The sequence below is a fragment of the Equus caballus genome, chromosome 2 (genome assembly GCF_041296265.1).
Source record: "Equus caballus isolate H_3958 breed thoroughbred chromosome 2, TB-T2T, whole genome shotgun sequence".
In the NCBI taxonomy this organism is placed as follows: domain Eukaryota; kingdom Metazoa; phylum Chordata; class Mammalia; order Perissodactyla; family Equidae; genus Equus; species Equus caballus.
Genome location: NC_091685.1, coordinates 84,254,796 through 84,282,708, shown reverse-complemented (window position 1 = coordinate 84,282,708; position 27,913 = coordinate 84,254,796). Strand labels below are relative to the sequence as shown.

General features: G+C 37.7%; 1 protein-coding gene and 1 long non-coding RNA gene across 15 annotated transcripts in view; one reads left to right on the top strand and one right to left on the bottom strand.

Moving 5' to 3' along the window:
- LOC106782872 (uncharacterized) overlaps positions 1-6,876 on the bottom strand; it is a 128,517-nt gene extending 121,641 nt beyond the window's left edge. For 2 of the 5 annotated variants that reach the window (XR_011436728.1, XR_011436730.1), the window contains exons 1-3: positions 6,064-6,184; positions 3,656-3,687; positions 234-338 (exon numbers count right to left, since the gene is read on the bottom strand). This is a non-coding gene — a long non-coding RNA (uncharacterized lncRNA). Of the gene's footprint in view, positions 1-233; positions 339-3,655; positions 3,688-6,063 lie in introns of all 5 variants that reach the window. The other 3 variants (XR_011436729.1, XR_002806460.2, XR_011436731.1) reach the window with 2 other exon arrangements.
- GUCY1A1 (guanylate cyclase 1 soluble subunit alpha 1) overlaps positions 4,754-27,913 on the top strand; it is a 63,757-nt gene continuing 40,597 nt past the window's right edge. For 3 of the 10 annotated variants that reach the window (XM_023636397.2, XM_070261459.1, XM_023636398.2), the window contains exons 1-2: positions 5,122-5,260; positions 5,408-5,481. The gene's annotated coding sequence lies outside the window, so the exon portion shown is untranslated. Of the gene's footprint in view, positions 4,874-5,121; positions 5,261-5,391; positions 6,088-11,964; positions 12,278-27,913 lie in introns of those variants that run through there. The other 7 variants (XM_070261457.1, XM_070261460.1, XM_023636399.2 and 4 more) reach the window with 7 other exon arrangements.

Sequence of the window (27,913 nt, the reverse complement as noted above, 5' to 3'; positions counted from 1 at the left end):
ATCTTGTGAAAGCAGAGTGAGAGCTAGGGACTAAGCTAGACAAGAAAATGCAATATTGAAAACTAAGTGTGTTTTTGAACTAAGTTAGAATAAACACTTAAACATAGCTATGGACTCTTTTTTTACAGACATACCTTTGTATGGCTGAATTGTTTGTTTTAAACTTGTCAATTTTTACTCATGTAAAAAATCTTTTACTGGATAGAGTAGACATAGTTACATTAAATAAATACCTTTGAAGAAGTTTCTCAAATCTTTATTTTGCAGTATCCATGACCTCCGTCATCTTTGGGACTTTTTACGTCATTGTTTCCAACCTATGCTTTCTTGTCAGTTTCCTGAAGTCAATGAAATTATAAGTTATTCCTATGAGGTAGCATTTTTAAAGCAGCATTAAATATATTGAGGTCCATAGGGTACCATTTTGGTCTCCTCTTGAAGCACAAACAATTTATGGAATGCTAGTGCTATGTAATGATATCAGAGCTAAAAGTCAATATAACTATTACTTTAGAACATAAAATAAGAATATGCAGATCCATTGTATCAATACATTTAGCAGATTTTTCAAATACGAGAATCAATAAAATCTCTCAGTATCGCCGAAGTACAAGGACATTGGGTTTACCTGTAAAAGAATAGCATGGCATCTTTTCCCATCTAGATAAGCTGAGGATTTCCTAAATCACCAAGTCCTGGTTCTTTTTCACTTAATAAGTCTTCCCTCAGTCTCTCTTTCCTCTCACATTTTACAACAAGCAGCAAGAAGAAACCAGGCCGTGCCTTCAATACTTGGCTTAGAAATCTTCTCCTTTATATATCCAGACTCGTCATTTCTGTACTGGCAGACTATGATTCAACTAAGTTCTGCCACTATATAATGAGGATATCCTTTCCTCCTGTTGCCAATAACTGTTCCTCAGTTGTGTCAGCACCCTCACAGGGAGCAGTTTCAACACCCATATTTCTACCAGCCATCCCTTCATGACATATTGAGTAATCTGTAAGATGATACAGGTTTTTCTCTACCATGTTTCAGAGATCACACTAACAGAGTTAACATCCACATTCTTTCTAACAGCACATTCAAAGCAACCTAGGCTTTCTAAAAATCAGGCTCCAAAGAATTCTTCCAGCCTTTGCCATTTCCCCATTCCAAACTTGCACATTTTTAGGTATTTGTTGCAGCAGCTCTCCACTTTCCAGGACCAAAATCTATATTAGTTTCCTATTGCTGCTATAACAAATAACCACACATCTAGTTACTTAATACAAATGTATGATCTTACATTTCTGGAGGTCAGAAGTCGGCAATGCGTCTCACTGGATTAAAATCACAGTGTTAGCAGGGCCGCTTCTGTTCTGGAGCTCTAAAGGAGAATCAGTTTTCTAGGCTTATCCAACTCCTAGAGGCTGAACACATGCCTTGGTAATAACCCCTTTCCATCTTCAAAGCCAGCAATTACTGATCAAGTCTTTCTCACATTGCATCACTCTGACTCTCTCCGACTCTGACTCTCTTGCTTCCCTCTTTCATTTATAAGGACCCTTGTGATTACAACGGACCAAGAAGAATAATCTGGGATAATCTCTCCATCTCAAGGTCAGTTGATTAGCAACCCCAATTCTATGTGCAACTTTAGTTCTCCCTTGCCATACGCCGTGTAACACAACATATTCACAGGTTTCCAGGATTAGGACAAGGACCTCTTTGGGCTGGGAGTGGAAGGGCATTATTCTGAGTGCCACTCAATTTACCACTAACAAATATCAATTGTTTTGAGAAAATATAGTAAGCAACACTTCTGTCACCACTGAAGTCTCTTAAAGTCCAAGCTGCTTCATGAATATCTGAACCACGATTAGAAATTTAGGGACTCCAACCTCACATGATCTGCTTTTCCTAATTAAAATTTCACATTCCAAAAAAGACATTTTGGAGGGCTAGCATGGTCCCAATAATTGACCAGGGTAAAATTTATCCAACTAGGTATGCTTAAAATAAATTGAAAACAAATAATCTTAAGACAAAAAGGAGGAAGAAAGAGTAACAAAGAGGAAAAAAGATAATGAAGTTTATCTTAGTTTTCTCATGCTTGACAAGTTATCCTGATTTGAATAAATAGTACAATCAGTGCTTTTTTTGTTTGCTAAAAGATAAAGTGAAGTTGTGCCCCTGAGATATTAAAAAAAAAAGTATACAGCACTGTACAACGTTCCTCTCATTTTTTCCCTTCTGCTGCATTCCTTCTGCTGCTTTCTCTCAATTCCCTTTGGTTTATGAATTTGTGTTTTTAGCTTATGAACTGGACCAAGAAACCAGTAGAGATGAATCTATTAGTTCATTACTTTATTTGAGGTGATATGGCAATAATATTCCAGAAAAAAGAAAGGTGCTAGTTCTAAAAATCCCTGGTTTAAACAGATTCATACAACCCCTTTCTAGGTCTAGCCTATTTAATGAGTTGATTGTAGATGAGTGCTTCTCAAACTTTAAAATACATAGGAATGCATGAAGATTTTGTTAAATGAATATTCTGATTCAGCAGGTTTGGCGTGGGGTCTAAGCTTCTGCATTTCTGACAAGATCATCCTGCTGATGCTGCTGATACACAGACCACAGTGTGAGTAGCAAGGAATTAGAACACCTCTGGTTGCCACTGTCATTTGCAAGTGTAAAAAGAATACATATTTGAATGCTTTTCATCCACAGCCTTCCACTCTGAACACACCCGACCTCCTTCGAAAGCTTTTGTATTGTTTTCAATTGTGGGGACAGGAAAAACAAAGCATCTTGAGAAGAAAATCTTGAGCTTTTCTGCCAGATCCTTTCTGCTGGAGCTTTTCTGACAAGGCTACCGAGGATTGCTTTAAACTGAATACTTGTCCTTGTTAACATTTTTATTAAGTTGTCATGACAACTTTCTGTTTCTCAATAAAGTGGAGGCAAGTAGGTTTTAACTTACACACCATCTACAAGACAGAAGAATGGACCTGGAAGATGATGAAATATTCAGAAATTCATTTATCCACTCAACAGTCACTTTACTGACTCCCTACTATGAAATATGTTCTTTGCTAGGCACTTAGGCTGGAAAGATTACTTCCCTAACACCAAGGAACTCAGTATTTTTCAGCGCATAGCAAACATCTAGATTAGAGCATGTCTCTCACAATCACTGTTTGGTGGTTCAAGCACCCTAGATTGGTTGCTTTCCCCATATACTCCAATGCCTGATATTAACAAAGGATGGGAGAAGGCAAATGCAAGACACTTTCCAGCTAAGAGTTTACCCTTGGTAAAACCAAATAGCCCCTGGTGGAAATTACTGAGGTTAACTGCAGTTCTTATCAAGGAGTTCCGTGTGCTATAGAATTCGAGGTTGGTAAAGACAGAAATGAATAGGTTAAGCAAGTCATGTTCCAGGATGAAAGGAATATTGACAAGAGTCAAGCCAGTAGAGGACAACAAAAACAAAAAAACAGGCTTTACACAAGCCTACAATGCATGACAACTAGAGGACAGGCAAATAAGGCCATTTGGACCCAACTGATCTTTCTATCTTAGCTTTGTATACTTTTTTTCATGTACTTTGCATTTCTACCAAATGACATCCCTGTCTGTTTCTTGAATATCGGTGTCATGCCGTCTCACCTCCATGCCTTTGGTCACAAGTTTTCCTCTGCCTGAAAAAAAACAAAACAAAAACAAAAACTTCCTCAATTTCTATCTTTTCCCAAAGAAGAGCAATTTTTTAAGGCCTAACTCTAAGGCTGCTTCATTATGAAGTATTTCGCCTATCAGAAGATCTCTCTTCTTCCTCTGTGCTTTCATACCATTAAATCTATTTTTTTGAAAAATGGTAAGAGACCCTCTTTCAATTATGTGTTAATATTTCTTTCTGTTTTTCCTTCTAGCTCTTAAATTCTCAGTACTCTGAGGGCAAAAGCCCTACTTAGCAAAGAGACTATCAGGAGTTGGGAGTAGAGAAAGATGTTTCAGAGATGGCAGAACTAAAAAATGAAAATGTATAGCTCTGAACTTTTGCCTGATACTAAAGTAAAGTTTAGTTAAATACCTTTTTTCTCCCTTATTTAAATGTCTTTTTTTCTGTTTATTCTGACTAACGTTTGGCAAGAGGAGAACACAGTAGGCAAGGCTGGGAGGAAAATTTTCAAATGTGGTGAGCCTAAAATGGGACCAGACTTGGTGGGTTTAGGGAGAAATACAAGAATTGGAGATAACCATGAACAAGTTCTCTCAGAGTTGCTGGATATGAAGAAGGATCACATAATCACGATTAATTGTGAATTCACAATGAAATAGCATAATGAGATTTTAGTTTTAAGTCAGAAAGGTGACTCACAAACATTCATAACAGAACTTTTTTTTCTGTGCTGGAATACACACACACACACACACACCCTCCCCCCCCCCCCCCCCCCCCCAACGAGTAGAACTCAATATACTGAACCAAGCAGAATCAGGGCCTTACTGGAAAGAGCTAAATGTTCTACAACCATAGAATTATATTTGCAAAGGAGACGATTAGCTTTAAACCTGAAAACCAGGATAAGAAAACCATTCGTGCCAGCGTCAACTTCCCAGCAGGAATGCTGGTGTTTTTTTAACTACCATTTTTTGCGGACCAATGCATTCTAGAGAAGATTTTTTTTAAGTGGGCCAAATTTTCCTTGAGTTCCCTCCCTCTCTTTTCTTTCTCCTCTTTTGTTCCCTTCCCCTCGTCGCTCCTTCCACACTGTAACTGCTGGGATGGCGATTGGGCAGACAGAGGGGCCAGGACTCAGTTCCCCTGCTCCAGTCTGGGCATAGTGGGTGGGACTCAGCACGAAGCTGGTTTTCCACAAGCAGGTTTCTATGCAGTTTTCCTACACTTTCGCTGCTCTAGACTTGAGGCAAAAAGCAGAGAGAGGCAGGGGGAGCAGCCCCAGGCGCCCCACTCCTGCGGGGGCGGGAGCCCCGAGAGCAGCCCAGGGACCCGGGCCCTGAGTGACTTCACCATGATGCGTTTTAGCCGCTACTTTCTTTTTCAATCTTTCGGTGCAGGGAAGAGGAGGGTTCTGGAAAGAAGTCCAATGCAGTAGGAAGAGAAACTGCAAGGGATCCTTTGAGGGTCATCAGAGAGAGAGAGAGAGAGACAGAGACACAGAGCGACCACAGCGAGAAGGGATTGCTTCGAAGCAGCGCGGGGAAGCGGGTTTGCGAGGCGCGGCGCGTCCCGCCCAGCCTGTTGAGCAGGTAGACAGGAGGGAGCCCAAGTGGGAGCGTCGCGGCCGCGTGCGCGCTGGGTACACTCGCGCAGGGACCGGCAGGTGCCACTGCAGGGTCCCCTCTCCCGCCCACGGCCTCCCGCCGTTGACGCCCACTCTCTTTCTGCGTTCTCAGTGCGGATTCGCGAGGCGCGCCTTGGAGCTGCTGGAGATCCGGAAACGCTGCCCCAGGCTCTGGGAAACCACCGAGTAAGTGGTCGCTGAGTGCCCACGCGGGGTTCCCCAGAGGTACCGTCCCTCTCCTCGGGCCCCCGGCCCGGACTATCCTTCTTCCTCCCTGGGAAGTCGTCCTCGTGATCCCAGCTGCCCAGCCCCGGGGGCCCGGAGCCCGGTTCCCACGCTGGGGAGGAGCGAGGGAGCAAAAGAGACAGCGCCCGGGGGCCCGGCTCGGGGCTCGGGGGACCTCCGGCGCCCGAGGGGGGAGAACTGACACGGGGTGGGCGCCGGGCCGCGCAGTGTCGTCTACAGCGCTCGCAGGGCCCGGGCGTGAGAACGCGGGGGGCGCGCCCCGGCCGCAGCTCTCCCACGACCCTGGCTCCCGGCGGCGGGCTCGGCCAGCCCGGCGCAGCGCTGCGGCCTCCGGCGCACGGGAGGGCGAGCTGGAGTCGCCAAGGGACGCCCCGAGCTCACAGCCGGCGGGGCTGGAGGCCGCGCCCGGGCTTTACCGCCACTTCAGCTCGCTGGCTGCTGCGTCGGTGAGTGATTCCCCCTCCTCGAGAGCAAACAGCCAGGATCGCTGGGTTGCTTAGAGAAAGCAGCCGGCAAACTTACCTTGGAGCTGCCCGGGGGCTCAGAGTAAGTGTCTGTGTGTGTGCGTGCGTGCGTGCACGCGCGCGTGTTAATTACTGCTTGGAGGTCCGATTTCTGTTTTCATTATGACTGCCGCTCTTTGGGGAACAGGGAGCCTGGGGTTATAATCGTCTTTACGCGTCAGATCTGTGCCTGCACTCCGTGGGCTGAGGAGCCTCCTTGTGACATTTGTGTGAGGGGTACCGTTGCAATGTGTTCGTGTGATTTCAGGTTCCAGATTTCATGCATCTTTCTTTTGCTCACTTGTTTTCACATAGTAGTTCCTTCATTTTGCACTTGACAGTTTACCTCTTCTGAAGTAAACCAGAAGGTTGTACATCTCACTTACTGGTTACTCGTCGAAGGCATCTTGATTTCCAACATCTGGGAGTGCTCTCTGAGTTTTAAATATAACAGGTCATATATAGAGTGTATTTGTAATTCGAGCTTCATTTATGGCATGTTTACTAGTGATTTTTCGAGCTTCGTCCTCTGATGGTGACTTCATTCAATGTTTACCTACTTACTAGAACTGGTTTTGGTAGGAACATCATTGACTTCAGTTACATGTAGATAAACGTTGAAGCACTTAATGATTGTTGTAGATCTTTGTATCTTGGTTCATAATGTAGAACTGATCTGTTGCTTTTCTTAAAATGGCATATTTTTCTCTTCAGCAGTGGTCATTTCAGGTACTATGTTGTGAAGAGTGGTAAAAATCATTAACAACATCATAACAACGATATGAATGTCTAAAATCCTGAAGCAAACCTTCATTTGTTAAGAAGCCATATAAACTTAATACTCTTTCAGTGGAGGTCATCTGGGAAGTCTATGCTCTGTTCATTTACTAAGCAACTCGGTCTGTGGTTTTGCTTCGGGAGGTCTTGAAGTCCCTGAAATTGTATTTAAACTTTGAGTTGCTGCATTTTTAGGGAAATAGTCCAGAGTCCTGAGATATCCAGAGAGATCTGTGACTCAATAGAAAAATAAGAACCACACAGTTAAAATATGTAAGCTACACTTTTTCTTGCCAAAACAATAGACTCTCTACATAGAGCCTGCAGACATAGAGTAATGGTAGGAAAAATTCTGGAATAGCTAAATACTGTTACAATAATTAAACATTCCATATAACGTAGACCCACTTGTGTGTTTTTAAATGGATCAGTTAGGAAACTGAGGTAGGTGAAGTTTTAGTAGAAATTTGTAATGAATAGATGGGTGTCTTCTGTTTCTTCTTGTACTGTAAGATTTCTTTCCAGTTAGACAGAGAAAGTAAAAATTGTGTTTTTCTTTCTTTGAAACCCAACAAAAATATAAAGTACTTATGCTTGGTGTGGTGTTTCATAGTGTTTACAAATAAATAGACCTGTAAAGGCACTGTTTCTGGATGTCCAGGTATAAAATAACGTTTAAGAGAGTTTTATGTCATTTAGAGAATGCAGAAAGGAATGTAAAGTTATTTTATTTATATCTGGCAACACCAAAGGAAAACGAAATGTGGAAAAAGAAGTGAAGGAAAACTTCACAATGCTTTGTACTTATATCTCTTATAACTTTGGTTTATTAAATAATCTTGTTTTAAGGCATTAATTTGAAAAACTTTTAATTAATATCATATTGTACTAAAAGCTAAAGAAGTAATTGATAACTATAATTAAATCATTTCTATTATGAATATGTTGATGAAATATTTTTGTGACTAAATATCAGTAGTTTTGTCATCACTTTTTTTGATAAATAAAGATATTGCATAACCTTGAATTTTGTCAGGAGCCATACGTGGGAAATTAAATTTTGTATTTATATTTGTAGGTTGCATTTTCTAACAATATGAGTGTAAGGGGGGAGAATATTGATTTTTTTACAAGTTAGTTTAAAACAACAGACGTACCCCCAAAATTTCTAATTAACCTTTTTTCCGGAAATAAATAAAAATCAAATTAGCATTAAGAATGAATCTCTCCAGGTAAAGAGAAATGGAAAGATAAACGAATATTTGGATAAACCAAATCAAAATGTATGTTCCTGATGGGAAAACATTTTGGAGTAAAATAGCTATTCAGAATGTTTTCTGTATGTCAGATTTGCCAGAAAGTTGCTTAGCTTTTCTTTTATTTGCTAGAATATACAACTTTTATAGCACAGATTTTTATACTGCTTAATTATAAATATTTACCCTAGCAACTTTTCTTGAACATTACTATTTATTACTTTTCTGCATATTTGTAGTAACAGATATTTTTCTGTCTAAAATATTCATAATTTCAATGGTTTTTAGTCTCTAAGCCGTCTAAATTTCTTCAGTAAGTGTTTATTAGGTGGCTGTGCAATAGTTTTGTTTTAAGTATCTCCATCTCGACTTGCTACAAAAAGAGCTTTAGGCAGTTTTTAGGTCTTTAGATGAACAAATTTCGTTGCCCATAGACTAGTTGTCTTATTTGGGGGTGGAGTCACTTTTTGGCTATCCTAAATCCTATTTGCTTCCTTTATTTCTCTCGAAGAGTTTAGAAGTGTCTGACCCATTCTGTATTTTTTTCTCTCCCCTGGGTTTGGGTTCAGGCCAACAGGCTTCCTGTTCCTATAGCCTTGAGGCTCATAGAGTATGAACAGAATTATTTGTGAGGAGTGAAGATTTTAGGCCAGCTCCCCTCTCAGCCTACAGTAGGAGAGAAAGGCTGCCTCATAAACCTTGAGAAGCTCAGGGGTGTGATCTCTCCTTTCCACAAAAATGCGATTCTCACTGCTTGTAGTTACTAGCTTCAATTCCCTGGAATGCTTTCTGGCCATTAGTAATCTTTTTATTAAAATGAACCCTCCCTTTCAGAAAATCAAAGGCACCTCTAATTAATTAACTCCCATACCACCACCTCCTCCTCCCCATAGCAGGAATTAGCAGGAAGCCAACTGAAGACAATGGCTTTGAGAGTGAACACCCTGGGGAAAAGGAGTCAGGCAGACCAAGGAAAACTTCTTAATCTTGATGTTTTTTTCCAGGTCTGACCTATTCATGTATCCTCTTTCGCTATGCCACATTACGTTGAGAGTACCTGTTTAGTTGTCCCTATCTCCCACCAAACTGAAATCTCCCTGAGGATATTCATCATTGGCTCCACAGTGCCTGGCACATAGTGTCTAATCAGCTTAATTTTGTTGCCTTTGTAATTGTTGAATTAATTTTTTTGTGCTTTGATGCTATAGGTTGTTCTATTCTAGAATACAATTTGAAGATGATATTTGTTTTGCAATGACCCTACATGGTCTTGGTCATACAGAGACACTTCTGTGCTCTTCTGTCATATGGCTTGCAGCCTGTTCAGAACTGCTTCTAAACTATTATGTCTTTCACCATTGCCCAATTACCCTCTGTCTTTATGAGTTTATATCTTTCACTAGTGTTACCCTCTCTCCATTACCGGTGCTTATTGACCACCTGAATATTCCACTTTCCTCTGGAATCTAAAATAATGACGGTTTTCCTTTCTACACTTTAATCAGCTGTTATTGTTTAAGACTTCATTCAAATCTCCATGTTCGGCTTTCACAGGACCTTAGCCTGCTCCACTTCCCTTTGGAAATGCACAGGTAGTCTCCAACCTGGGCCTTCTCATCACTCAGAATTGCCCCAGTTGAAAAAGCTGAGAATCTCATATTCTGTTTCTGACCACAACCTCCTATCCTTCAATAATTCCACTCACTCACTACCACTCAACACCTTCCTCTCCCATGATTGTCCCTTGGATACCCCCAATTTTCTCATGCTCTCCTCTCTTTGCTTACCACTAATCTTGGACAGCAATGTCCAAGCAACTCGGCTCCAGTCCTCAAATCTCTTGCTACTGCACTTACCAGAACCTGCCTTCCCAATCTCTGCTTCATTTTCTTTAATGTCTGCTCTGCCTTCTTTGCTGTGGAATTTAGCTGGACAAAGTGATAAAACTGTATCTTTTGGCCAACTACAAATTGATTCTCTGTAACTTCAGATTAAGGAGTAGTTAACAGTGCTAGGAAGTTTCTTTATTCTTTCTTGGTTAATGCCATATCACATTCTCCATAGTACATGTTCTAGATTTTTCCAGGTTTTCCAGTCCACCCAAATTATACTCACTCTTTTCATTCTTAGCAGATGACCTTATTTCCTAATTCACAGAGAATGCTAAGATCGATTTAGGCAAACTATAAAGATTCATATTGAACAGAGGAGGCATTTTTTCATTTGACCTGTTCTGAGCATAAGAACTCTTTTCTTATATTGAACTATACTAATGGCTCTATAATATTCATATCTTGATTTTTACCTCTTACAGTACTTATACAAAATGCTTCTGTATATGACAAGTCTTCTAGTCTCTATGATAATATTCAGTTTCTTCATTTCATCCTGACTTGGTGTGGTTTGAGAGTCTCATTATCATCAGGGAATTTCTCCTTCGGATGCACCCCTGGTTTTCTTAAATGTGACTCCCCGAGCTGAACATAGAGGAGTGGACTAATATCATTGGGTATACTGGGTTATCTCATCTAGATACTGTATAGTAAATCATCCTAAAATGTAATCCGCTCTTCTCTCACTTTTGTTTTCCTTTTTTTACATCTGTACTACACTGTTTAATTATGCATCTTTTTTGCTTACTTTTCTGCAAACATACTTCTCCCTAATTGTAAATTTGGCCACTCAGTTGGGATTCTTGAAAATACTTACTGCAATTAAATGTAATCTTTACTTTAGTATAGTTAGCCTGTTGTTCCAAAAGGTCAAGATATTTTTGGATTCTGATTCCTTGATACAGATTAGCCATTCTTCCCAAGTTAGAGGCATTAACAGATTTGATCGGGATACAGTTAACATCTTCATCCAAGTAACAGTGTAAAATGCTAAACTGGTAGGACGTTCGGCATGATCCTAGACACTTTCCTTTTGCTTTATGTGAGTCCATGAATTAGTCCTCTTGATAAGGCTGTTCAGCCAGTTAGGTAGTTAAGCAGCTCTCTTTCCTCAGAGTTCACATTCCTTTGTGTAGCCCAGGAGTATACTGTGACAGACTTGGTCAGATTCCTTGCTGAAATGCATTTCCACTTTCTGCAAAATAGATATCAAGTAACTCTATTAAAAACAAAAGGAAATAACACCAGGTTAGTTTACAGTGACATGTTCCTTGTGACCTCTCACCAGCTTATAGGTCACAACACTTCACATTTTGAGTGCTCACATACCATAGTTTCAAGAATGTCTTGGGAATCATGCCTGGCGTTAATGTCACGCTTTGTAGGCTACAGCTAGTGAAATCCACCTTCTGTATTTTAAAAATTGAGACAATGGTTAGATTCCTTGTTCTCTATCAACTTTTCTCTTCATCATATTTTTAAAGATGATTTTAAGTATCACCTTATCTCATCCACAAATGCTTTCAGTACTTTGTAATGTAATTTCTCCAAATGAATGGATTTAAATTCATTTAGAATATTTAATATAATACTATCTCTTGAGCCTTAAATTTGTTATTTTGATTTTTGTCTTACTTTTGTCAGTATGGATATTATTTTCTTGAGAAATGGTAATGAAACCAAGCAAGAATGGAGTACTTCTGCCTGTCTCGTCTTGTGCTATTGTTTGAATTTCTTCATCCCTCAGCGGTCAGTATAGTCTTCTTATATCTAATAAAAATGCCATTACCACCACTTTATCTGGTAATAATAATAAGAATTAAAAGAAGATTTTTGAATTTGTAATTCTTGAAAGCTTCAGCTTGTTTTTTATTTTATGACACTCCTCTCAGAGGTTCAGTCACTTTTTTGTGCCTCTCTCAATAAAGTTTATTACGGATTATGTTTGTCATAAGATCCAAGGAAGATCCAAGCGAAGTTTATGACACAGTCCCTGACTGGAGGGAATTTAAAGTCTGCGTGTGGAGATAACAGAACCCAGAAATAGTCTCAGAATTATACATGTCAACACTTAACCGTGAGCCTAATAGTGTGGTGCAGTTTTTATGAGTTCTAAAGGACTTATAAGAAGGGAGAGAGTTCTGCAGGATGGAAGTATTGAAGAAGGCTTTCTAGAGAAGATCTGGCACTTAGTTGAGATTTTGAAACAGGACCAGGATGTTGGACTTCGCAGGACCTGTAGGATTTAAATGTAGAGAACAGTGAGAAGAGTGTTCTAGGCAGAAGACAGGAACACTGCAGGAAGCAGGTGAGAGTGTGTGTGTTTGTAACCGAGGTATGGAGGGAGAAAGGATGACACCAAGTCTTCTCAGCCCACAGCTTTGAATTATTCCTTTGTGGGGGATATGATTCCCCCTCCCTCCTTTTCTAGATTGCCTTTCCCCTTGCTCCATCTTTGAGAGATCCATACCTACTCATCCTTTAAATCTCAGGGGAGGCTCTACTTCTTAGAAGCTTTCCCTGATCTTTCAAGTCTGAATTGAGTGCCTTGTTATGTTTTCCTGCAACTCCCTGTAATTCCCCTGATGTGATCGTTCTGTGCCACAGTTGCTTGCTGAATTGTGTTTTCCCCATTAGCCTGATACTCTCTGGGAGGAGGTACCATTTCTGTTTGGTTCCCATTGTATTCACAGACACCTAATAGAAGTGCTCCGTGGATCATAAGCACTCAGTAAAAATGTGTGATATGATACGGGTCTGCTTGGAGCAAGGAGGCTATGTTGGGGAATATTTATAAAAAGATTTAAGGTAGAGTGGGTTTAGATTACAGCAAGACCAGGATGTCAGGCTGAGTCTTTGCTTTATTAGGTAAGATGGAAACTTTTTTGTTTTTTTGAGTTTGGGGAACGGATAAATGGCATATGTATTACTTTTAATTAGACCTTCGTAAATCAATTCGAGCTATTCAAAGTTTGATATGCATTTCTAGTCAACTAGGAAATGACTTGGCTTCTTACCTTGCATCAGTTGTTTCCATCTGTAAGGTTGAGAAACCCTATAACTTTAATATTGTGTGTTTTTATTAGAGAAGTTTTGTACTTCACTAGTTTAATTTTATGTGTATGCACTGAAATTGTTAGCTGCTTATTGTTCTCAATTTGCAATCACTTTGCAGCTTCAAATATGCTGTAAGTAGTTAAATGATATATAGTTTATATTACGTGTTAAGTTAATAAAACATAGGATCAGGAATTTCAGTGTTCTGTTGGTGTAACAGAAACTTTCAAGTTGTATATTTGTGAGCATAAAGTTTAATCAAGATAGCACCATGGGTGAAGTATTTAGAAGGTTAAAAATGTAACATGGGAAAGATTTAGATAAACCCAATAACATTATCAATACTTGATAATGTCAGGATTTAAAAGGAAATATTCTTACACTGGAGAAGCACTATAAATTTATAAATGTGATTAGCAAAAAGCAGTCCTCCCAGTGAAAACTGTTTGGGTAAAATTTCATTTCTTTTAATGTTTCAAAATATTTGCAACCACTAATTGTAAGTAACATTGCTCTTTGTCCACCTCTATGGCAAATAATTTAATGTGCCACAACATCTATTTCTGGTTCTTTTCTGTGGTGATTACTCAGAGTAATATTCGTAAGCTCTTGCTGGGTTGTCTTATGCCAAAAAATTCAGCAGTGGTATGTAGGAAAGCTGTGGTATTTCTTGATAGAGTTTGTACTTTGCTTGGTTAGCAAATTATCTTGGTTAGCAAACTGAAGTTATAGCCTTTCCCTTCTCCTTTTTGTCCCCCTTTCTTGGGAGCTATAAGAGTTTATCCTGGCTTAGACTGAGTTACCACCTAGAGCTCACCTGCTGGCTTGGCCAAGAGCAAGGTCATAAATGAGGGCCATCAAAGGCCACGCTCAGCAAAAGGTTCTCTCCCGTTGGTCATGTCCCGTGGCCTAAAACTCCTTTGGATTGTACCTCTTGGAGGCCATGGGATAACTGTTTTACCCAGGGGAGCAGCACAACCTTGTTCGCCCAACAGCAAAAGTCACTTTTATTATGTTACCTTCTGCCTTCAGTCAAGAGCATGGTACTTGGACACAGCCTTTTAAAGTTAAGAGAAAAGGGTAACTAAAAGACCCAGCGTATGGGGCTCAGATAAGAAAGGAAGCTACAAATAGGGTACATTGGGCAACAATATGGTGCTCAAACAGGAAGGGGAAGGTCAAAAGAAATTAGAGAAGGTCCTGAAAAGAGCTATTTTTTCACACTTTTGTTTCTTATTACTAGTTTTCTTCATTGCTAATGAAGAACTGTCCTAGCTGGGGGTAGTTAGAACATTTTCCCTCACCGGCACATTGGATCCTTGGTTATCTATCTAAATCAAACCAGAGTGAAGTCGGTTTAGTTATTTTTATCTCAGTATTGGATCTCTTTCAGTGCATAGTGGAAATTGGTAGCTGCGTGTTGTCACAGTCTATTTTATACACAGTTAAATGGTTATGATTCTTTACATTAGATTTCCTTGATAAGCAATCATTGGTCAGTTTATCAAGAATTTTTGCTGCATGCCACGTGTTAAAGACCGTTTTAAGTGTTGTGGGAATCGTGCGGTGTGTATAACCTCAAGTGGGTAATCTGAAAGCCATACTTGACTGCCTTCCTCTGCTGCTCAGTGTCTTGATCATTCTCTCACTTAAATACCATGTTGCAGGCATACTGTCGTCACTGTAATTTGTCACTGTGCTCTTTTTTGTTTCTCTATTTTTGTCTTTTGCACATACCTTTCTACACCTTGGAAAAGGAGCCTTGTCTTGTATCTATGCCTTGCTATTTGATACTTATTCTGCAAGACTCAGCTTGTCATTTTTTCGAGGAAGCATTTACCATGTTAAAGTTAGATGCAGATTTTCTGTGTCCCCATCACAACATGTCGTGATAGATCATACTGAACTGAATTTGTGCATTTTTATTCTGTCTACCCCTCAACCCCTACTTGAGACACTGCGTAACCATCTTGAGCTGGCTTGGTTTTATTTGTTTGTTTGTGTTTTTAATTCCTGAAACCTCATCCCTTAGAATGTAGTAATAGATAATAAATATTTCTAGCATATATGAATGAATGAGTGATTGGATGGATGGATGAATTCAGGAATTCAGGTAGACAGAAAGAGTAAAGATTCTAAGGAACAAGCAGAGTAATTATGAAGAAAGGCCCCGGAGAAAGCATGTTCTGATGGAGTCCAGAGCAGAATATAAACTTTAAAGAGGAAAGACATTGTCTTGTCCAATGTTGGAGAGAAGGATGCATTGGCAGCTATAGCATTGGTGTGACGTCTAAGGTATAGCCTGTGGAAGAGCTAAATGGTGTTATCCAAATGATTAATATATTAAAACTCAAAGTGTGTAATTTGGAAGCAGTATTTATGCATTTTTTAAAAAGAACTCATGATCATTATATAATTGGTTGAAATAAAGGTAATGCTTTTAACAAATGGCAAATTCAGGTTGTTTAGGTTGAAGTATATTAAAAAAAGTCTTAAACTGATACATAGTTGAAAAATGTGGAGTGGCATAATAATGTTTTCGTAATTGTAGATATTTTTGTTATAAAAATTTCAAAATTTGAGACGTGATCATTTCTTAAAGGTTACTCGCAATGTGGAATCTGAAACCATTAAAATCCTTTGTTCCCTGAATGAATCCTTTATTCATTCATGATTTTGTAACTTCGTGGTGATTGGAAAACGCTGGTTGACTGAGCTTTGCAGGTCTTCCACATGTTGACACACTTTACACTTTACTATACAGTATCAAAAATTAACATTCATTAATATCACCCTTGCTCTCATCAGGAATGTTTTAAGCATTTAAAAGCTGTCAGGCTCACCATGGTAGATGTAGATAGAGCATATGTTGGTTGATAAAGTCTCCGAGTCTCCTCTTGTTAAGCCAAGAAACCATCTTTAAATATAAGAAAAAATATAAATACATTTTCCTTTAAGTTAAAATAAATATGATTAAATTCTAAAACAACAGTTTAAGTGAAAGTTTAAAGTCCAGAACAGTTAAAATAATTTAATATTTCTGTAAAACAACAAAGTGTAGGTACTTCTTCTGTTTACATGTATGTGCAAGAAAAACTTGGGAATTTCAAAATAATGATTTATTGGGCAATAATGAGGTTACCGAGATTATATAGCAAGTGTAACCAATGCTAGCTAGGAAGAACACAGTAGAAATTCCGAGAGCAAACTGAGTTAATCCTTGAAAATACATACATATATACCGTAAAGTTAGTACCTTAGAAAATTCCATGCAGGCACTCATTCCATTAGCTGTTAGAATGATGACATTGCTAGATGTCGTATAGTCTCTGCAAAGCTGCATTGTATACTTCTGGGAGAATGAAAGTGGAAAGAGCACATAATATCTGAGTACTGTTCTGACAATAGTTCTGACCTTGCACATCCTGTGAAAGGGGCTCCGGGATTCCCCAAGAGTTTACAGACCACACTTTGAGAACTACTGCTTTGGGTCAACCCTGCCTTGAGCTAAGTAACGTAAAGGTGCTAGAATAAATTTATATCTAATAGCAAGTAATAATAGTCAACATTTATTAAGCACATACTATATTCCAAGCATTGTTCAAACAGCATTACTTTTATTGAACCCCTTGAGAGATGTTCTACTCATCACTTATTCTACAGATGAAGAAAGAGAGTCACAGAGTAGAAAAGCAATTTGCCTAATTGTCATAACATTGAATTAGCGGTGGGACCAGTGTTTGTATCCAGGCGGGGTCCAGCCTCTTAAATACTCTGCTTTAGCATCTTTTCTGCTTATATACAAGTTTTTCTGGTGGTTTGTAATGATTTTGTGTATGATCAATAGCATTTGTTTATACAGTAGTCGAATTAGACTCTGTAACATAATGAGGTTTAGAGTTGGGTTTCAAGGACCTGTGAAGTTTGAAATAAAACAAGAAGAAAATTAATATGTTTGAAAGAATTTTATAGAAATTCAGTCAAATTAAAATAAAGTATCTTTAAATTTTCCACCAATCTAAAATTATAATTGTAATGTTTAGGAAAAGTTTTTTTCATATTAACTCTTAAAGAATATTTTTTGGATTCATAATTTAAGGTAGACAGGTGGGGTTTTTTTGTTTTTTGTTTTCTTCCTTCAGCCTGTAAACTTTTGCTTCATTGTTTGCTAGTTTCTATTGTTTACGTGAGAAGGAAAAAATAGTATCATTTCCCCCCCTCTTCATTATCTTCCTCTTTTTCAAAACTCTGGCTGTTTTTTGGGTTTTTTTTTTTTAATCTTTGAATTTTAGAGGTCTGATAACAATCTGCCTAGGTGTGATTTTTTTTGTATTTATCACGTGTGGGGTTTGCGGAACTTCTTGGATCTCTGGGTTAATGCTGTTATCAACTATGGAATGTTCCCAGCCACGATCTGTTCAAATATTTCTTCTCCTTCCATTTCCTCTCTCTTCTTTTTTTTTTAGGCCGCTAAATACATGGGTGTTAGACCTTTTGCTATTGTTCTACAGATTTCAGATGCTCTTCTATTTTTTGCTCTTTATTCTCTTTGTGTTTCTGTTAGGATTATTTCTGTTAAACTGACTTCAAATTCACTGATCCTTTCGTCTGATGTTAAGCCAGTTAAATGGAACTTTTTATTTCTGATAGTGCAATTTTTATTTTAAGTATTTCCAATAGATTCTTTTTCTTTACTTTCCATTTCTCAATGTAAACTCTCTATTTCTGCATGCTATCCAACTATACCACTGGATTCTTGAGTATGTCTGATAACAGCAACATCTGGGCCATTTCTTGGTCTGTTTCTATTATCGGTTTCCTCTTGACCATCGGTCGCATTTTTCTTCCTCTTCATGTGTCATGTATCAGGGAGGTGTGTCATATGCCACACATATATGTTAGGTTACAAGTGTGGAAGACTGAGTCAGTCTAAGTTTTGGGGCTTCTCAGGATTTTAATCTATCATGCAGTAATGAAACGTTTGATGAAAGTTTAACCACCTTCTCTTGACCCCTGTCTATGGGAGATTCTGTCACCTTCTACCACTTATCTGGGATGAAAATAGCCATGGGTGTCATCTCTCCTGGGGCTTGTTATTTATTTACTTACTTTGGAATCTAGTTCATTTAGGTTTCTTTGAGTCCTCAACTGAATTTTTTTTAAACAAGTTGGCTAAGATATAACTTACATACAATAAACCTCACATAAATAAAATATACAATTAGATAAGATTTGACATATGTATACCCCTGTGAAACCGCCATCACAGTCAAGATAAAAAACGTTTCTGTCATCCCTAAAAGTTTCCTTGTGTCCCTTTCTAATCAGTTCCTCCCTCCTCCTCTGTCCCCAGGCAATCATTGATCTGTTTACTGTACTTACAGACTTGTTTACAGTATCTATATTTTATGTAAAAGTAATATGACAGTAGGTACTCGTGTGTGTGGTCTCATTCACTTAGCATAGTTATCTGCTTTGTTGCATATATCTTCTGAGTAATAGTCCTTTGTGTGTATGGCTGTACAATGTCTTTTTTATTCATTCATATGATGAAAGATGTTTGAATTGTTTCTGGTTTTTGGCTGGTACAAATGAAGTTGCTTTGAACATTTGCGTACAAGTCTTTGTTTGAATCTGTTGTTTACCTTTCTCTTGAGTAAATATCTAGAAATGGAAAAGCTGGGTGTAGTATAGGGCATGTTTAATATTTTAAGAAACCACCAAACTGTTTTTCAAAGTGGCTGTGTCTTCTTACATTCCCACCAGCAGTATGTGAGAATTCCAGGTATTCCACATCATCACTAACTCTTGATATTGTCAAACTTTTAAATTTTAGACATTTTGATGGGTTTCTGCCTCATGACTAATAATATTGAAGATATTAAGAGATATTTATTGGCTTTTCATATATCTTCTTTAGTGAATGTCTCTTCAGATCTTTTGCACATTTTTAAATTGAATTGTTTTCTTATTTAGTTGTGAAATTAATTTCTTTGCTTATATGTATGTGGCAAATGTTTTCTCCCAGTGTGTAACTTGCCTTTTTGTTTATTTAATGGCATCTTTTTGAAGAGCATAAGATTTTTAAATTTTGGTAAAGTTCAGTTGATCATCTTCTTTTATGTTTCATGCCTTGTTTTTCCTATTTAAACATCTTTGCTTCATACAAGGTTACAAAGATTTTCTCCTATTTTATTCTAGAAATTTTATAGTTTAACTTCTACATTTAGGTCTGTGGTCTATTTAGAATTAACTTTTGTGTGTAATAGGAAGTATGGATTAAAATTCATGTTTTTCCATGTGGATATTCAGGTATTCCAACATCATTTATTGAAAAAGGTTTTTTTCCTCCATTGAATTGCTTTGATACATTTGTTGAATAATTGAACATACAAGTGTGGGTCTGTTTTTGGACTCTATTCATTGATCTCTATGTTACTCCTTTCAAAACACTAGCAAACTGTTTTGATTACTGTAACATTATAATAAGTTTTAAATCAGGTGTTTAAGTCTTTTAGTGTTGTTTTCTTCTTTTGTATTGATTTAGCTATTCTGTGTCTTCAGTTAAATCTTAGCATCATTTTGTCAATGCCTAACAAGACAGCTGGCTGGGATATTGATTGGGATTGCATTGAATGTATAACCTCTTTAGGGAAAATTGATACCTTAACAATATTGAGCATGGTATGTCTCTCTATTTATTTGGCCTTCCTTAATTTATCCTACCAACATTTGTAGTTTTCAGTATAGAAGTCTTGCAAATCTTTGGTTAGGTTGCTTCCTAAGCATTTTATATTTGTTGAATTATTATAAATGGATTTTTTTAAGATATCATTTCTCAATTGTTTACTATCAGTACAGAAATTACAATGAACTTTTGTGTATCAGTCTTCAATCTTGCTAAAATTGCTTCTTAGTTCTAGTTGTTATTTTGTAGATGTCTTGGAAAATCCCACATAACCAATTATAGATACATATAACAAACAGGAACAGTGTTAGTTCTCTCTTTCTAATTGTTTTGACTTTTGTTTCTTTTTCTTAACTTATTGCAACGGCATGGATCTAACTTCAGTACAGTGTTGATTAGATGTAGTGAGAGGAGGCATACATGCCTTATTCCTGATCTTACTGGGAAAGCATCCAGTCTTTCACCTTCAAGTATGATTTTAACTGTAGTGTTTTGGGGGTTTTTTTTGGTGAGGAAGACTGGCCCTGAGCTAACATCTGTTGCCAATCTTCCTCTATTTTGTATGTGGGAAGCTGCCACAACATGACTTGATGAGCAGTGTGTGGGTCCGCGCCCAAAATCTGAACCCACCGACCCTGGGCAGCTGAAGCAGAGCACATTAGCTCAACCATTACACCACCAGGCTGGCCCCAAATTCTAGTTTTTTATAGATGCTCTCTTAATAGATTTTTTTAAACTATGATTGTGTAACTTATCGAGCTAGTTCATATTATTTGTGTTGGAGTGGAAATCTCTTGTGATTTTTATACAACCTTATCAGAAGTAGAAGACTCTATACTTTGACCTTGTTTGAGCTAACTTTGTGTACTGTATAGTAAGTATTTCCGTTTACAGAAAGCTACCAATATAGAGGTAAGAATGTAGTAATATTCTGATAGATATATATATAGAGAGAGGGAGAGATATAGAGAGATAACATAGAAATAAAGAACAAGAGGTTTCCTATCCTCAAAATCCTTCTTTCAAACTTAATTTTTCTCAATCTGTTAGCCTTAATGTAACTTTTGCTTGATTACACTGTAGTATTTACTCACCGTAACACCTTATTTCCTTTCACTTTTACTCCACTATTCTTGTTGATGTTTTTCTCATAAAAGTCATAAATGTCTTTCTAATCTAAAAATCAAATCATATTTTTTCAGTCCTCTTGCTGTGGACTGAATTCCCCCCTGTGTCACCCACCCTCAGCTAAATTCATAAGTTGAAGCCCTAGTCACCAATGTGATAGTATTTGGAAGTGAGGTCTTTGGGAGATAATTAGGTTTAGGTGAGGTCATCAGGGTAGGGCACTCATGATGGGATTAGTGCCCTTATAAGCAGAGACAGCAGAGAGATTAGTGTCTCTTTCTGTGTCCTGTGAGGATATAGCAAGAAGGTGGCTATCTGCAAGCCAGGAATATAGACCTCACCAGAAGTGGACCGCGTTGGTGCCTGATCTTAGACTTCTAACCTGCAGAACTGTGAGAAAATGAATTTCTGCTGTTTAAGCTACCCAGTCTATGGTATTTTGTTATGACAACCTAAGCTAAGTAATACATCCCCTTACCCTCTTCATATTCTCAACATACACTTGTTTTTGAACATATCCTCTTCGGTGTCATTCTCATCATATTTCTCTGATTGCTGCTTCTCCATCTTAGTCATAACATGCTTCTCTAATTCTTAAATATGAACGTTCTCCTGAATATTAAATTTGGCCATCTTCTCTCTCTACTTGCAGCCCTTTGATATTGAATAATTTGAATTAAACTCCTGACTTTAATGGCTTCCTCTATGTAGAGGACCACAATGCCATATCTTTAGTCTGTTATGCTTTCCTTAAGTAAAGATTTCAGTTTTCACATGCATCTCTATCTAGATGTCCCACCAGCAGTTCAAGATCCATGTATGCAAAACAAAATTAACATCCCCTCTCCCACCCCTACTTCTGTTACTTCTTTCTATTATTGGCACCATTATCCTTCCAGACAAACCTCAGAGTCATCTTGTTCCTCAGATCTAGTCAGTTGCCACATGATGCCAACTTTAATTTTATAATATCTCTAGCACCCATCCTTTCCTGCCCCTTCCCACAACTTCCTTCATTCCTCGTATTCACTTACACTGTTCTCCCTCGACGCCACGCCCTTTTGCTAACATCTTTATGTCCAAACCCATGGCATTTTCAAAAATAAGCTCAAATTCCATACATTCCCGGAAGCCTTCCCTGGTTATACTTTTGCTACCTCTGCCTAAAAGTGATATTTCTTGTAAACATCATTAATCCTCTATCTCTAACTATTCTCCACTTTTTATTATAGCCGTTTAAGAAAATCCAATATATATATCACCCATTCTAGACTTTGAAGAAACTTAAAGAAATGAAGAGTTTTATTCTCTTCAGAAGCTCAGCAAATATTGATTGAATTATAAATGAATTCACTTATAACTCCTTATAAAACTTTTTTCAAGAAAAGCATTTTATACACTCCAATTTAACCTCATTTTACTTGTATCTTAAGGCTTTTTTTTTGCCTGTGTTTTGCACTGTATATTGGTTATACTTAACAGCTTAATATTAGCATATTTTACTGACCGTAGTTAATATTTATTGAATGCTCAATAATATGTGATACTGTACTCAGTGCTTCTGATGAAGCAATGAACTATAGGACCCATGTATGGTTTGTCATTTAGCTAATTTCACAGTGAAGTGGAAAAGGAAGATAGGGAATTACATGAGCATCCTTGGTCTCTTTAGCAGACCTTAGTGAACTTCATAAATTTCTATGTATAGTGAGATTTCTTTCTTCCAAAAAGGGTAAATAATAAAAGTAATAAAATAGGGAAAATAAATGATAAATATAATAAAACATAAAATAGCTAATAAAATAAAATAGAAAAAGGAAACATATAGGAAAACTTTTTGAAGAATTTTTCTTCTCAAGTCGTGTGTCATTTACGTATGTGTATTTGTGTCTGCACATAGGAAAGATCCAGGGAAAATAAAGGCAAAAGCTTGAGTGAATTTGATAATAAGGACTTCGGCTACTAGATTCCTTCTATGTTTATACTGATGACTTCAAGCCAGTAATTCTGTCTTTTAATTTCAGCATAAAATAACTTACTAGAAGTCCAAAGTTGGATAAATTGTGATCTGCATTAGCTGGATAGATTAAGGCCGGAAACGTACCTAATTTTCAATTAAGTGGCAAAGACAAGATAAGGAATAAGGTTATTTAGAAAATATCTTTAGGGAATTGAAAAAGGACTAAGGAGAGCTTCTTGAGAAAATACAAAAGATGATGAGACAATCATGAAAAAGAGCCTAGGAAAATATTTTAGAAACTGTAGACAACCAAAGCAATTCTAGAGTGTGTATTGTTATTAATGTGATATGTAGATGAAAAGTAAGCCTCTGATTGGACTAAGATGAAGTATTTATGCTAACTCTCAAATGATTAAGTGTGGAACTTGAATTAAAAGTATAAAGTGTTAAATTTTTCCTCAAAGTAGTCTCTGCAGTTGGGGGTCCACAAAAGGAGGATTCAGTTGAGGAAAGTGATCAGAGTATATTAGAGTGAACTCTGAGCTCATTGTCAAACTGCCTGAGTTCCTGTCTGACCTTAATACTCAAGAGCTTTGGGGTTTGAGCCAAGATAGTAAAATCTGGACGTCTGTCATCTGCAAGTGGGAAGGATTGCAATAAATAATCTCTAATATCTCTTCTAGTTCTCTTATGTAATGCCTGTGTCTTTATGTTGACTTTTATATAAGAGATACTGAAAGGAAGAAGAAAAATTGTTTGGAGTTTACTGTGAATAGGAAAGTTTCTTTTAAATTTCCCTATTTGAATCAATCAGAGGCGAGAAGGCGTTAAAAGAATATGGTTGTGGCTTTGGATTTAACGGGAAAGAAGTCAGCCCTTCTCAACATATACTTTGTGAGTAGCCAGATATACACCTGCAAAGTACATGTTCAGAAGCCAAAATTCATTTCTGGTAATGATTTCTTCTAAACTGATCGTTATGTAAAAATTCAGAATGACTTGAATTTGTGTTGGAATTTGTTGCATTTCTTGTGCTGGCATGGTTCCAGTATAAGCATCAAGGATCTGTGTCCCAGTCTTGGTGACAAAAGGTCATTTTCTCTCTCGAGAATCAGAAAGAGCTGTGCTACTGAACTGAGAACTCAAGAGGGCCCCTGACTGCCCATCAGTCTCTAACCAGTCAGTAACCCATTCCCCCGGGAGCTTCCAGAGACATATTTTCCCTGGGTCTCCAGAACTGTGCAAGTTGGGTGAATTGTAGAAGAAAGAGGTCTTATTCAAAATACAACTTTCTTCTGTGTTGACATTAATCTAGTTCATTTCTTTCACTTTTATTAGCCTTTTCCCTAGGACTTTAAAATAAAATTTCTCTGAAAAACATACTTTCCTATAATTTATTCCTCTGCTTTATCATAAAAATCCTTTAACTATGTCAGACACCCACAGTCTTTCTAGTTGTCTTCTAATCCTACTTTGGTTCCTAAAACTAGAGAGGTTCAAAGTAAAATTTTGCAAAATGGGGTCTCCTTAGAGCTCACTGGGAGAGTGAACTTCCTCTTGAAAGAGTCTCTCATACCTGCATTTCTGGAATATCTAGGATCATTCCCCCAATTGACATAGCCAATAGTCTCACCTTCCATTTCCTTTCTGTCTTCTATTTTAGCAGACAAAGTTAATCTTTCTTTTCCAAGACTATATATATTGGCAGAGGAATTTGAGTAATAATCACCATGGTATATAAAAAAACCTTCATTTATCAAGGCCACCCAGAGTATTGGCTCTCTAATCAGATAGACCTGCGTTCATTTCCTGTTTCTGCTACTCACTAGCAATGATCACAGACAAGTTAGTTACTGTATATTTCACATTCTTCTTGTGTAAAAAATACTAAAACACACAGACACACACACACATATACACCTTTTCCCCTAGGACTGTTGTGAAAATTAAATGAGATAATGTGTATGATGTCCTACATGGCCCTTTGAAGCAGAGGTCTGCAAACTGCTTCTACAAAGGACAAAATAGTAAATATTTTAGGCTTTGCTAGCCATGTGGTCTTTGTCACAGTTATTCAACTCTGCTGTTGCAGTTTGAAAGCAGCAGCCATAGGCTACACATAAATGAATGAGTCTGTAAAAGTAAAAACTCCTGTTTTTCCTCTGCTATCAGTACTTTACTTCTCACACCAAATATGTGTATTTTCCTCACCAAGCAATTCTCCAACACCAATCAGATGTCCTGTGATTTAATTCAAATCTGACACTATCTACCTGGAGTTCGTGTCAGATCTCATAGATTAAGGGCTCAGTTCCCCGAGACTGTTCCCACTTCAGATGCCAATCACGAGTCCAGGCTTCTGGTACTTCTGACCAACCAGCTCTAAATTGAAGTTCCCATGACCCCCTCCTCAGGTTCAATAATATGCTGGAATAGCTCACAGAATTCAGGAAAACAATTAATTTACTGGATTATCAGTTTATTATAAAAGGATACAACTCAAGAATAGCCAGATGGAAGAGATGCATAGGGCAAGGTATGGAGCAAAGTACTTGAAGCTCATGCCCTCTCTGGGTACACAGCCCTCCCAGTACCCCCATGTGTTCATCAACCCACAAGCTGTCTCCAAAACCCCTTCAGTTAGGGTTTTTTATGGAGGTTCGCTATGGAGGCATGACTGATTAAATCATTGGCTACTGGTAACTAACCTTCTTCCCTCCCCTGAGATCTGGGTGGGACTGAAAATTCCAACTCTTTAATCACAGGGTTGCTCCCCCTGGCAACCAGACCCCATTTTGAGGCTATTCAGGAGCCCCTAGGCACCAGTTACTTATTAGCATACAAAAAGACACTTACTAACTCTGGAGAGTCCAAGGGTTTTAGGAGCTCTCTGCCAGGAAACAGGGAAAGGGGGAGGGTGGGCAGAGACCAAATATATATTTCTTATTATGTCACACCATGGCTGTGTTCCAATGGAAATTTATTTACGGACACTGAAATTTGAGTCTCATATAGTGTTCATGTATCATGAAATATTCTTTTGAATTTTATTCAACTGTTTCATAATGTGACTACCATCCTTAGCTTGAAGGCTAGACAGAAACGGACAGCAGGCCAACCCTTTAAAGGGTCCTGAGTGTCTGGTGTTCTCCTCAGCGCTGCTTTAGCTTTGCCTGACCCTCCCAGTCCTGGCCCAGTGTAGGCATCTCCTCCACTGCCCACGCCTCCACCACTGATACATTTGTTCCTGTTCTCCAGGTTTTCTCTCTGCTGTTTTCCTGTGTGGCCAGGCCTACACTTCCTGATTAATTTTTTCTTGGTTAGGTTGGATATTTATCTCCAGCAGTGCTTAAAAGTTTTAAGTTTTCATGGCTATATTAGTTTGTCGTTCTTTTTCTCAAGGATATTGGGAAAAGTACTAAGGGCTGGATTAGAAAAATCATGAGGGTCATTACTGTCTTCTTCCAGAATCTTCTTTCCAAGTAGGACAGGTTAGAGCCCAGATAATTTGACTTTCCTCTACTATAGGGTGAATTCTGTGCTCCTAAGCTCACCCCTTCCTTCTCATCAAGGATGAGGCCACCCTGATATCTCCTCATTGTTCAAAACGTTAATTCAATTGTTGCACAAGTGTCACAGTCAATCCCAGAATCCATTTTACTCTTGTCAGAAACCCCCTACATCTGACTTAATTTTAACCAGACTCCAGGTTAGTTACTTTGATTTCTCAAATGTCCAAAAATTAACATGCTTGTTAGTGTCTCACCTTTCTGGGCTCATCACCTAAAACTTTCTACAAAATAAGTAAATATTGAGAAGGTAAGTAGATAAAAGGGTCAACCCTTATTCAATATTGAAAAGAATAGCTTTAAAAGCAGTGATTAGAGACAAGATTCTTTGTATAACAAATACTAATCATTTGTCAATCTAGCATTCTAAGAAAAGAAAATGATATACCATAGAATTTCTGTTTCAGCTTGGTTGTTATGAGTTTATTTTCTTTAAAAAATTTTCCACATTGGGAATAATGTGCATTTATAGAAAATAGTATGTACTCCAATGACATAAGCCTTCCTTGATTTATATAATAGGTTTGATATAATGAGCAGAAAAAGAGATTTCCAATCTAACATTAGTCTCTCAATTTTTATTCTAATATTTTATTAAAGAAATCTGGCATGCAACTTATTAGCTAATGGGATTACGTAAGATAAAACCAAAATAGAATCTTACTGCGCTGGGCTGTGTGGTAAACTCTATTATTTTGTAATTGAATAAAAGCCACCCTAACTATTGACACAGATATTACTTTCTTGGTATGCATTAATGTTCTTCAAGTGAAGAATGTTTTCTATATTTCTAGAGCACCAAGCACCTGCTGTATATCAGAATTCCCTTGGCTTTGAAAAGTCATAAGAAAAAGTGTCATACATATAAAACATTAGTGGATCTGAGAAGATAGAATAAATGTGTTAATCACTTATTTAGTGATTTATGTTAGCATGATTCTCCTATAGAATGACTTCACACATATTTTCTCTAATCCTTCCCATATCCCTGTTTCATCACAATTTTGCCATTTTACGGGTAACAGGAACCCAATGAAGTTAAGAAACTTGTTCAGTGTCAAACTACTGCTTGAGTAGTAATTTTTTTTAACAATTAAAAAATTTTATTCGTAGGAAACTTATGCTAAGAGAGATAAATGATCTATCCATGGTTACATAGCATATGATTGGATAAACCAGATTATCTTAACTTATAGTATTTTTGCAATGTAAACAACATGATATGTGCATATCATCTACTAAAATATGCTAAGATGGCATTAGTGAGGTTTCAGTTAATCCCACTTTACAAGAATATCAGATTGATAACCAATTTCTATAGGTACAAATGGGAATATATATCAAAGGCCTTAAATATTTTCTTTCCTTTTTATTATTTATTTTATTTATTTATTGAAGTATAATTGAGATACAATATTGTGTTAGTTTTGGGTGTACACCGTACTGATTAGATATTTATGGACATGGATGTTTATAGACATTATGAAATGATCACAGGGATCAGTCTAGTTACCATCTGTCACCATGCAAAGTTATTGCACT